General features: G+C 59.9%; 1 long non-coding RNA gene across 3 annotated transcripts; it reads right to left on the bottom strand.

Moving 5' to 3' along the window:
• Nucleotides 1-8839: 8839 nt before the first annotated feature.
• On the bottom strand, nt 8840-12052 carry LOC131384413 (uncharacterized). 3 transcript variants are annotated; one of them, XR_009215239.1, is made up of 5 exons: nt 11627-12052; nt 11111-11233; nt 10053-10303; nt 9861-9925; nt 8840-9614 (listed from the first exon to the last, which is right to left on the bottom strand). It is a non-coding gene; the product is annotated as an uncharacterized LOC131384413 (long non-coding RNA). The 3 variants fall into 3 exon arrangements; XR_009215238.1 differs by having other exon boundaries at nt 11111-12052; XR_009215240.1 differs by lacking the exon at nt 10053-10303 and having other exon boundaries at nt 11111-12052.
• Between the last annotated feature and the right edge of the window lie 50 nt (nt 12053-12102).

The raw sequence follows: 12102 nt of genomic DNA, 5'->3' as shown, positions 1-12102 counted from the left end.
CCTGCTCTTTTGTAGGCTTTTCCCCTTACTCTTTCCTTTAAAATGGAGGGTTTTTTTTCCTGGGTCCTCGTAGTAGCCCTGGGGAGATCCTGGAATCTATGCAAAGTTGTATGGCATTTTTCTGGGGAAAGTGGTTTGTTACTGGCTTCCAATGGGGTCTAAGGAAGGTCTGAACCCCTGCAAGGGGCTGGCGTCAGGGGTTAGGGAGCCCTCCCTCCGGGGTCCTTCCCTGGCAGCCCTGATGCAGCCACTCATTTGCAAGTAAAGATCTGTGTTTGCCGGTTTCTCTGTTGCGGCCTTGATGGGTGCTGGTGGTTAGTGATCATGAAAGATAAGGCACACGCTGTGACAGGACGGGCTGCAGGCGAGCGAGGGGCGTTTCTTTCTGACCTTCCCGGTAGCCTCAGAGGCCCAGTGCCTCAGCGGGGCACCGGGTGCCTGGAAAGACTGGGAGCAGCTCCAGCCTGAGCCCTGCCGCTGGGACATCCGGGGAGGAGGGATTTCAAAAGCTTTCTCCGAGTGGGCAGTCACTCCGTTTTTATTTTTGTTTTGTTTTTAGAAAGTAGAGTAATTACTTTCCTTTGACATAGCTCGCGCCTGCTTCGGAAGTGTGAGCTATGAATGAAGGACGGGACTTGCAAACACTGCCTGCCCTACACTCCGAAGTAGTCATACCCAGAAAGTGAAAGTGGGGGTGTGCAGAGCGAAGCAGCCAGGCCTGCTGCAGCCGGTGGTACCTTCCTTTGCCCTCTTCCTCCAGGCTCTGGAGATGGCAGCCGCAGGAGCCCTGTGCACCAGGCGGCAGTGATGGCCTTCTCTGATTCCTGGTGCCACCAGGAAGTGCCACCACTTTCCCTGAGGCATGGTGGCTCAGGGTTTCCCAAGTGGGGTGATTGGCACAAAACCAACAGCTATGCCCAGTTCTCAATGGGAAGAGCCGTGTTTTGCTGTGGATACACACGGTACCGGGGCGGGGTGTGGGGAGCCGGGGCCTACCGTTCCCAGCGTTGCTGCCTGGGAGATGGGGGCATGCCTGAAGTCGTGCTTCAGGTCTCTTGGTTTTCAAAGCAGTTAATGCAGTTGGTCAGAGGATCCTCCTCTTGCTTCCTTTACCGGTCATCAAAGTATAACTGACCTGACGGGGTTCCTGTCCTAGGCAGGTTCCTTTTTTTTTTTTTTTCCTTGAGATGGAGTCTCGCGTTGTCGCCCAGGCTGGAGTGCAGTGGCACGATCTCAGCTCACTGCAACCTCCACCTCCCGGGTTCTAGCAATTCTCCTGCTTCAGCCTCCCTGGTAGCTGGGATTACAGGCGTCCACCACCACGCCCGGCTAACTTTTTGTATTTTTAGTAGAGACGGGGTTTCACTGTGTTGGACAGGCTGGTCTTGAACTCCTCACCTCGTGATCTACCTGCCTCAGCCTCCCAAAGTGCTGGGATTACAGGCGTGAGCCACCGCGCCTAGCAGGTAGGTCCCTTATATCACGAAGCCAGTACCTGGTTGAAGCTAGAAGGTAACTGGATGAATCAAGGTAGAATGCAAGGCTTCTTGCTGTAAAAGGTTTTGGAACTTATGGGTCTGCCTTGGGCCTTCCTGACCCCTGTGGCTCCGCCCCCTTGTTGGAGCGGAAGAGATGCACAGGTGGCAAAGCATGATGGGGCGCCAGGTGCATTTGGGTCAGCGTTTGCCAGGAATGGCCTTGCTCCTGTGTTTTTGTTGGTACTGTCACCTTGTAGAGGTGCCCAGCTGGTGGCGGAGCATAGGGCTTTCTTTGCCTATTCTCCTTTCTGTGAACTCGTGGGCACAGAAATCATGGGCCCCTGTGCCCGGGCCTCCCTGCTCCGGTTCCTGGGCTCCTGCCATCTGAGAGGCTTGAGGACTTGCTTATTTGTTTGTATTTTTAGTAGAGATGGCGTTTTACCGTGTTGGCCAGGCTGGTCTCAAACTCCTGGCCGTAAGTGACCCACCTGTCTCAGCCTCCTGAAGTGCTGGGATTACGAGCGTGAGCCCACATGCTCGGCCAAGATGCTTGAGAGCTCATTTATTTATGTATTTATTTTGAGACAGAGTCTCCCTCTGTTGCCCAGGCTGGTGTGTAATGGCGTGATTTCCTCTCACTGCAACCCCTGCCTCCTGGGTTCAAGCAGTTCTACCTGCCTCAGCCTCCCAAGTAGCTGGGATTACAGGTGCCCGCCACCACACCCGGCTATTTTTTTTTTTTTTTGTATTTTTTAGTAAAGATGGGGTTTCGCCATGTTGGCCAGACTGGTCTTGAACTCCTGACCTCAGGTGATCCACCCATCTCAGCCTCCCAAAATGCTGAGATTACAGGTGTGAGCCACCATGCCTGACCGAGAGCTCTTTTAAAGGGAAAGTGTCACTTTGGGCCATTCACCTGTTGGTGGTTTAAATTGTCAGTCTTCTGGCCACTCCTGATTGAGCTCGCAGTGGAGACAGGACCTGTGCGTGTGGCTGGAAGCTCGGACCCTGTCGTGTCCGTGCTGTTGGCTATCTGCGTCTCGCAGCAGTCTGTGGCTGTTCCTTGCGAGTCAGTTCGCAGGCTGCCTCCTCGCGGGGCCTTCGGAGCCTGGTGTTGGGAAGATGGGGCGTGGAATGTGCCCCCGCCCCCCTACTTGCCGCAGGCCCCCGAGGTACTGAGTTTGTCAGAAGTTAACATGGTGTTGTGGGAGACAACTTCTCCAGCCACTTGGAAAAGTGTCCCGCTGAGGGTGCGGTGAGGTTCAGGAGTCAACGGCTGGATCTTTCTGAGTGTGGCTTGATAACCAGCTGCAGCATTTTGCAAAGCGCCCAGTGGACTCAGGTGTGATCTGCAGAGGCAGCTGCTGGCCGGGCCTGGAGTCTGGGGCAGAGGGAGCGCCCTCAGTGCACCTGTGAGGACCTGGGGCTCCGAGTCAGTACCTGGGAGCTGTGGGACTCTGGGGCGGGACTGCCTTAGCCTCCGTGTGAGCACTGACCGAGATGAGGCACAGATGCATCTGTGCGAGGTGCCCGGCCCCTGCAGGAGTGCTGAGTGTTGTAGCTATAACCTGTCATGTGGCGGAAGGAAGAATCTACCTATAAGCGGCTGAGAGGATGCCCTCCCTGTGCCATGCGTCCCTGGAGCCGTGGCCTGACAATCCCACAAGGAGCAAAGTGTGCAAAGCGGCAGCTGTGTGAGCCTGCGGGTCCAGGGTGCCACCCGCCCCCATCTGCCCACACCACAGGACAGAGCCCTGGGTACGCTGACCAGGCCCTCGCTGGTGCCAGGGGCTGGGTAGGAGGCAAGGGTCAAGCATGGTGGCTCCGTGGGCTGTGGACTTACAGACAGATGTGCCGCACACCCGCGCTCTGCTCTTAGCTCTGCCTCCGGTCTGTCCCGGCAACAGGCCTGGGGATATCCTACAGTCCTCAGCGTTTGTGGTTGGGGGTGGGCAGAGAACATAGACGAGATAACCAAGGGGGTGGTCTGAGAGCTGCGGCTCTGCTGGCCCCTTGTCCTGGCTCAGCATGGCTGAGTGGGACAGCAGTGAGGCCAGGCCTGTCTCCTGGGGCCGGGGTGTTTTGTGAGTTTGGTTCTTGTCAGGCTGGCCGAGAGAAGATGGAGCAGACAGATGGATGCTAGGTGGGCCTGCTGCAGCTTTGTTTTAGGAAGTGTGGAGCACCAGGGCCTGACCCTGAGGCTGTGTCCCTCTAAGAGCACGGTGTCTCCTTCCCTCTAAAGGGCCAGGTGCTGTCCTCACTGCTCCTCTGAAGAGAGTCCCCTGCCTGAGTCGTGGCTCTCCTGCCCTTCCCAGGCCGGTGGGAGACCCTGACTACGTGGTGGTGGCCTGGGGTTGGGAGGGCCTGACCGGAGTCTGTGGGGCCGGCTTCCTCGTTCCCAGCGTGTGTGGAGGGTCGGGCCTCCTCACTCCCCTCATGAGGGTCCCACGGGGGTAGAGCATCCTTTGAGTCCTCTCTATTCAAGGAGTGGGTAGAGAGGCGGGTAGGGACGGAGCTTGGAAGAGGTGACAGGGTGTGGCCAGAAGGCTGTGGGGGCATCATGGCAGGAAGGGAAACCTTCAGAGAGGCCGCTCTCCCGGGGCCGTGGGGCCATGGAGAAGCACAGGCCCTGGGTTCAGAAAGCAGGAGGCATGTGAGGTTTTAGGTCTAGAAGGCACTGGTGGGTGCAGAGTGGGGAGAACCGTGGGGTGCAGGGGACAGTCACGGGAGAGGCAGTGCTGGCAGCTGCACCTGCCCAGCGTGTCTGGGGCCGTGCCCCAGGACAGCCCCACCAGTCTGCTGAAGCGCCCCAGGACAGGGCTGGGCCTATAGAGCCGGGCCCTCCAGGCAGCCAGACAGCTGCGGGAGAGCAGGTGCACTGTGCATGGGGGGCTCACGGCCCCTGGGGCAGATCCCCCTGGGGAGTAGGCGCCAGGGCTGGCCGTGCCTGCTTGGGTGGGGCCCACGATGCCCAGCTGCCCTCCCCAGGGCTCCTCCAGGGCTACAGGGGGCCCCCAACCCCCAACTTCTCCTCTGACTCCATAGAAGGAAGCAGTTGGCTCCGTCTGTCACTGAAGGCAGCCCTGCCCTGACAGATCCAGTTTCCCGAGTCCTGGAGGGTGGCCGCTGGTCACCACATGGGCCGGGGAGGCCCCTCTGGCCGCCTGGGGACAGGTGCTAGGTTGGCCGGGTTAGATGGGGCTGTGGGGGCGGTAGGCTGGGATCCCTTCTCACAGACTCAGCTCCCTCCTGCCACAGCCGATCACAGCACTGCTCCCAGCATTATCCCGAGAATTCTGGGGCCGTGGGGTGCTGGCGGTGAGTCTGGCGTGGATGTCCAGCTTTGTTCAAGCTGGCTCTGGCCTTCTCTGCCTGGGCGACGTTGTGCCCCTTCACATCTGAGCGTCCCCTCCACTTACGGAAGATGGGGCTCATCTGACCCCCACTGACACAGGACAGAGTCCAGGAGACGGGCTGGATTGCCCCAGTGGGGGCCACCCAGTCAGGGACACAGGGACCCGGGTACAGAGGCCCAGAGCTATGGAAATCCCAGGGCTGGAGACCCGTGGGGAATGGGGAGCCCCTGGGAAAGGCCTCCCCTCGCTTCCTCCGGCACCCCCACCCCTGGTTCCAGTGCTCCTGTCTCCCACCCTTTAGCTGGCAGGCCTGATTGAGCCCCTGCAGAGCTGTGTAGCCCTGCCCCTCCCTGCCACCGCTCCTCCCGACCCATGCTATAGCCGGAATGGCCTTGGTAAGCCATCCTCCCACCCCTGCGTGTTTGCTGAAAGCTAGGACTCCCCATCCCTGGACCCCAAATAAGGACTTTTTGCTCGGGGGCCAGGCCAGGCTGGAGATGCCGCCATGGTCCAGCCGCTGCCCCTTGGCTGGTTTGCCCCAGGGTGTGGCGTTGGGGCAGCACCCTTCTGTCCTCCCTCTGTGGAGTGCCTGAAGGCTGGGCTGCTGTGCTGGCCAGGTGGCGTGCCTGCTTCTGCCCCTCTGGGTCCCTGTTCCCCAGGAAGAGGGGTCGGGGGGCTGCTTCCGGCTTTTCTGGGTGTTTTCTTTGGTGGCAACTGGACAGATTCCCATTCCCTCCCCGTTTGTCCACAGCTCTGGACTCAGCATCTTTTCTGATAAATTCTGGGCTGGGCCAGCCTAAAGGGAGCTGAATTTCTGCTTTTCATTGAGGTCCTCCTGTGCCCTCTGGAGAGGAAGGCAGAGTCCAAGGGACCTTGGGAAGGGTTCAGGGGGCCACCCACAGCTTCAAGGCCAGAGGTGGGCCTGCCTGGGGCCACACAGCAAGGGTGAGGATAGGTAGGATTCGGGCCACCTCACCAACATTCCTTCCATGTCCAGTACAGAGCCCCTCCTGGATAGGGCATGAGTGGGACCCAGAAAGGGGCTAGTCAGTGTTAGGGGAGCCTGGCCACTGCCCTCCCCACTGGCTACTTTGGAAATCTCCATGGCATTCCACATCGTGAGTGTGTGTGTGTGTGTGTGTGTGTGTGTGTGTGTGTGTGTGTGTGTGTGTCAGGGTCTTGCTCTGACATCCAGGCTGGAGTGCGGCAGCGTGATCACAGCTGACTGCGTCCTCAAACTCCCAGGCTCAAGTGATCCTCCCACCTCAGCCCCCTGAATAGCTGGGATTCTAGGTGCACCACCAGGCCTGGCTAATTTTTTTAAATTTTCGTAGAATCAGAGTGTTACTATGTTGCCCAGGCTGGTCTCGAACTCCTGGCTTCAGGGGATCCTCCTGCCCCTCCCAAGGTGCTGGGGTCACAGGCCTGAGCCACTGCGCGTGGCCTGGGTCCTTCTTGAGGATTTCACCAGAGCCACTCACTGCTGGGTTTTCGCTTGGCGTTCGAGGACTTTTGTGGTTTGTCTGAGTTTCCTCTCTGGGCAGTTTCGGATCCTCTCGTGTCTCAGGCAGGCTGCCTGCTCACTCCGACTTTTACCTGACTGGCAAGGGTGGCCTCTGCCTCTGTCTCTGCTGGGCCCGGCAGGCAGTGCCTGTGGGCTCTCTAGCATGGGCTTTGTGGGCAGCTGAGTGGGAGACCTGGGGAGGTGGGCCCCAGGGAGGGTCTCTGAGCCTCCGCCTTCTCCTCTGGGAGACAGAGCTCCATCCCTGTCCTGCAGTGCCCAGGGGAGAGCAGCAGTGGCACACCTGGCTCCCCAGGCCTGTCCCCCAGGGACCCACAGCTTCCCTGCCATGGTCCCGGGGATGGAGTGCGTTTGCTGAGGACGAGGCTGCTGCTGCTGCGACAGGCAGCTGATGGCCGGGCTGCCTTCCTGAGGGGGCCTTGCCTGCACAGCAAAGAGCCCCCCGGAGCGAAGTGGCTGCTAGCAGGCTGTGTGGGAGCCCCTTCACCACAGGAAGGCTGAGTGGTGAAATTCGTTCTTCCTGCACTGTACATGCTCACAGACCCTTCAGGTTCACATTTTAGCAGATGGGCTTCCAGCCCCACCAGTGTCCAGGGTCCCTGTGACATGGGGCCCCCCTGCTCCCCGAGAAAAGGAGCAAGGGTTTACCCCCAGGAGACCACACCCCCTTCTGCTGCACATTCCCGCAGGGCAGGTGCGAGGGGTGGAGGAGGGATTGCGGCACGAAGGTTTCATGTGTCTCATGTCTAGACTTTAAGGCACTGGGGTCTCTGGCACTGCTGCCTTCCTCCAGCCCGAGTCACTCCACCTGAGTCCATCTGCCCCACCCCTGCCCCACTTCCTCACAGGAGTCCCCTCGGCTTCTTCCCCATCCCATGAAGGTGGAGAATGGGTGCAAGGCAGAACCCTGGACTCCACAGTTGCTGTGAGGACCCAGGATGCAGAGTGTGTGTTGAGGAACGGGGTGCTGGGGGCCTGGGGAGAAGGGAGGTACACCCTCTTCCCTCTGAGCAGCTTCCGCAGGCAGGGGCAGCTCTGGGCTGGCCGGTTTCTTCCAGACCCCACTCATTTTCAGCCCCCATGTTATCATGAAGCAAATTCCAGACACATTTCATTCATAGAACTTTCAGTCCAAATCTGTGAAAGATGAGGACTTTTGAAAGGTTATAACCACAATGCCACCACACCCCCGGTATTAACTCTGGTTCCGGAAATAAAGTCAGTGTTGAATCAGTGCCCCTTGGCTCCTCCAGCAGGCGCTGCCAGCACACCGGCCCAAGGCACAGCCTCCAGTGCCCAGCTTTGCTTCAAATCCAGTGCCACTGCCCCACCAGCTGTGGGGCCCAGGCCACCCCTTCCTGGACAATAAAACGGAGCCCTCTTCGGCTACCTGCCCACCCTCCCTCTTGGTGACACAGTGGCCTGAGCGAGGGGATACCAGGTTTTTTCTTCTGCAGCAAAATCTGGACCCTTTACAGCTGATACAAGGCTGTCTGTAGTTTGAACCTTTGTGTGTCTCTGCAGAATACCAGGTTTGATTTGGGATGTCATCTCAGACCCTGGGGTAGGGGTCTGTGGAGGAGAGACACCTCCACCCTCCGGGGAAAGTCTCCCCTTGCGGGTTTGGCTTTCTGAAATCCAGAAAGTTGATAGTCACTACAGGAGTAGAGGCAGGTGACACGGAGTGGTCAGGCTCTGGCCTGGGGGAGGGGGCAGGGATGTAACTGTGAGGGGCTGGTCCCTGGGTAGGGGGGACAGGGATGTAACAGTGAGGGGCTGGTCCCTGGTGTCCAGACGTGATCCTTCTGTTTACTTTGTTTCTGGGAGCTGGGAGAAGTGAAGGCCGTGTTTGTTTTGGGCAGACGTGTTCTGAATGTCCAACACTGCCAGCCACGCTCCCAATGTTACCTCTGTTCGTCCACGTGGCACCCTGGAGTGTTGCAAGGTCCTCCTCCCTTTGCTGCAGCCCCAGGGGACTTGGGATCTAGGGGCACCTCCTTTTCTCCACAGTCAAGGGGGCCCATGGTCACACCCAGTTCTAGCCGCTGGCTGGGACGTCCCAGCCCCCAGAATGTCCTTGCATGAGTGAAGCTGTGGCCTGTGGGAGGCATACTCTCGTGCCTACCCATGGGCTATAGTGGGAAGCACTCGGTAGACGGCCTTGCTAAGCTCTCAGCACAAACCATCTCTTAACTTCACAGGGAGGTCAGCCGGGGGTGGAGAGCTGGGCTGTGAATCCTGGTGTGCCGACACCCCGGGTGCTCCATGCCTCCCTCTCGCAGGGCCTCTGTGTCTGGTGTGCAGACCCCATGGGGGCCCTGCAATCAGCCCTTTTGGAGTCTCCACTGGACCTTGGGTTCTGGAGGGGCCTTGTGGCTGGCGGCCGGCCCTGCCCTGGGCTGCCTTTGTGTCCTTGCTGGCCGTTGGGGGTGGGGGAAGCAGGAGCGCCTCGTTCTTTAACTGCCCAGGGTCTTCTTGCTGTGTGGCCGCCTGCAGGTTGAGGAGCCTGGGACAGGAAGCCCAGGGTCTTGATCTTAGGCTGTGCCTCCATGACCGACTGCTGAGTGCTTTGCGTCCCAAAGCCTCTGCGCTCAGGTGGCACTCCGGAGGTGAAGGAGGAAGGGCCTCAGCTTAGTCGTCTGTACATGTGCACATTCATTCTGACCTTGCAGGTTTGTTGTGGGGATTGCGGGGATCTCGGCATCGGTGAGCTGAAGGGCTTGTGGCCCTGGCCGACCACCTGTGCTGTTTGTGGTATTTCTCCACTGTCTGCTCCCACCTCACCTCGCCTCGCCCCACAGAGGAGCCACCGACGTCTGGGCCAGAGGGCGGAGGTGGGGTGAGCATGGTGTGAAAGCACCACACTCTGCAACAGGTGGCTGTCCTGCTTGTGCGCCCTCTGGGGCACTCGGAGGCTGGAGTAGGGTGACCCCACCACTGTCTTTCTCTTGTTGGAACCTCCACGTCGATTTGGACCGTAGTCCATCACTGAGTTTCAGCTGGCCTGGCCAGTGTCTGTTTCATTGTAATTTCTTTGTGGAAGCCTCAGTTGTCTTTCCCATCTCGGGATGTGGCCCCGAGCTCCCTGCACAGATGTGGAAGGTGCATGAGCTCTGGTCGGGAAGCCATTTGCCTCATCTCATTTCCATCGCCCTGGGGGAGGTCTTTCAAGTTGGTCTGCAGGTCGCCCTGGTTCTTTCCAGTGTCCGTGTGGGGCTCCCTTGCACAGACGCCTTCTGGTTTCTTCAGCTTCTCTGTCTGGACAGTTGAGACACTGAGGGTGGCAGAGCCAGGCCCTGGCTGTGGTTCTCGCCTGTCCACCCACTGCACTTGGAGGGAAGGTGTCTGTGGTTGGTACCAGCCCTCGGCCCCAGAGGGGATGACATGGTGTGAATATGCTGTGGACGGGGACCTGAGGCACTGAGCCCGTCTCAGCCCTCCCTCTCCCCAGGACTCTGGGAACCGCACATTCTCCCACAGGGAGGGGTCACGCTGGGCCCTCACCTGACTGTCACCTCCTGGTCTCGTCCTGCCCGGCGTGGTCCTTGCCAGGTGTTGGGTCCTGGTACCTGGTAGCGGAGGGGGCTTGAGGGGGATGCCACCCCTTTGCCCTCTGGCTGCCCTCCCTCCCTGCCCCTCCCACTGGCTGGTGCCAGGCTGCCTGGGGGCTCCGCTTCTGTGCCAAGGGCCACTTACCATGGTATCGTGTTGTCCTCGAGTTTTTGCAAAAATCTGAGTGTGTGGGGTGTAGGTGTCTCAGAGGGCAGGGTTTGTGTTCCAGGAGAGGAGAGGTGAGGTCACCATGCCTCGCCACTGAGGGTGGGGCAGTCGCCTGCCAGTGTGTGCCAGGGGCTTTTTACACTGCACCCCTCAGCCTTCCAGTTCTTGTTGGGGTCGGTGTGTTTCTGCCAGGTAGTGGAGCTGGAGGCAAGCTGCACCCTCAGGGCCTGTAGTGACCACTGGCATTCAGTGAGCGCATGCTGGCACCAGGTGCAGCCCCTGAGCTTTAACCACATTGGCCGGGATTTCCCTGGCAGCAGCAAGAGGGCTGCTGGGCTGGGCCTTAGGCGGCTCTGCCGTGGCTGGTGGGCTGGCGCCAACCAGAGCCCAGGGCGCCCCTCCCTCTGCCTTGTTCAAGCTCACAGTCCATGGCTGGGCGAGGCTGCCCTCCCCACCCAGGACGAGGCATGCACTCCGGTGTCCATGGCCGGAGCTGGGCTCCTGCTCAGCCTCCAGTTTGGAACAGTGGGCAGGTGGTTGGAAGTGGGTGGCTTAGAGGGCCTGATCTGGCCAGGCATGGGGTCCCGACGGCAGCATAAGCAGGCCCCGATGTTGAGCTGTGACCGTCCATCCTCACGCTTGGAGGAAGCTGGCCTGCAGCCTGGGAGCCTTCCTTTGTGCCCTGACCACCCCCACATCCCCAAAGGTCAGTTTCAGCCCCATTTCCTGGCTCCTGGGCCTGTGCAGCAGCAGTGGATACTGGGAATGTCCCCACCTGACTGACACCTGGGAGCCGACATCTGGGCCCTGGGAGGCGGCAGCAACACAGCCTGGGCCTTCTGTCAGAGGGCTGCCCGGCAGTCTCAGCGGAGCTGCGTGTGGTGCTTGGTGCCCGTCACTGGCGTGAGCTCTCTTTGTGCCTGACTCCTCCACCCTCGGGAGCCTCGTGGGGAAGTGGAAGGACCAGGTCGTGTGGCTGGCCCCAGCGTCTGTCCTGCCTGGGGGCCCAGCAGGAAGGGTGTTCTGGGAGGTACCTGGAGGCCTTGGAAGGGCAGGAGCCTGCTGCTGTCCAGGCCTTGAGGGAGGGCCGCAAGTCACAGGAGACAGGACACAGGTCTCAGGACTCGGTCACCCTGGGTCACCCCAGGTCCCACCAGCTGGGGGGGGCAGGACTCGCTTTCACTCTGAGTCACATAGAGCCCCCGGGAGGTTTTGAGCGGACCAGTGACTTGATCCGACTTGGTTTTAACAGGATCACCTTGCGGTGTGGACTAGGCGGTCCTTGTGGGGCAGAGCAGGGAGCCCTGCTGGGAGGGCTTCATGGAAATCCTAGCAAGTGGTGGTGGTGAGCGGCAGTGCTGCCACGCTCTGGCCTGGGGCAGCAGGAGGAGAGGCGTTCGGGGCGACCCCAGGCTTGTGCCCGGCACAGCAGCTGTCTGTCTGGGGTGAGGACACAGAAACCGGCACAGCTGCCCTCCCCACCAGGGTTGCAGCCTGGGGCTGTGAGCACTGGGTCGGTGAGATGGAGAGGCATGGAGGCAACTGCTCACCTCAGGAGGGTGTAGAAGAGGGTGGGTGTGAGGAGCTTCCCTGGATGAGACCCTGGCACAGGTGGGCACCCCAGGAGTTGAGGCATGTTCTCTCATGCTGGCATGCTTGGTGGGTGAGCTGTGTTGTGTGTAGTTTGAAGTCCTTTGCACTCTGGGGTGGGGTGGGAGGAAGTGAGGTTGCCACGCAGGGTGCTGACAACATTGAGCATCCAGCTTGGGGAGGGGGTCCTGGTTTGCAGCATTTGCCCGTGGCTGTGGTGTAACTGCCCACTGTGGCAGATTTCAGGGGACCAACCAGATGTCACCCAGCTCACAAACTTCCCCTAGTCTTGACTGTCTGCTCCGAGCATCTATAAGTGGCCGGTTCTGTGGCCGAAGCCAGCTCCTCCCACGGCAGAGGTGCTGCCTGTGCTCCGAGGGGAGCCTCCAGCCCTGACCTGTCTGTCAGTTATACGACTGCAGGAAAGGCCCACATG

The sequence above is a fragment of the Hylobates moloch genome, unplaced genomic scaffold (genome assembly GCF_009828535.3).
Source record: "Hylobates moloch isolate HMO894 unplaced genomic scaffold, HMol_V3 SCAFFOLD_10, whole genome shotgun sequence".
Classification (NCBI taxonomy): domain Eukaryota; kingdom Metazoa; phylum Chordata; class Mammalia; order Primates; family Hylobatidae; genus Hylobates; species Hylobates moloch.
This window is presented reverse-complemented; position numbering and strand designations above follow the sequence as displayed.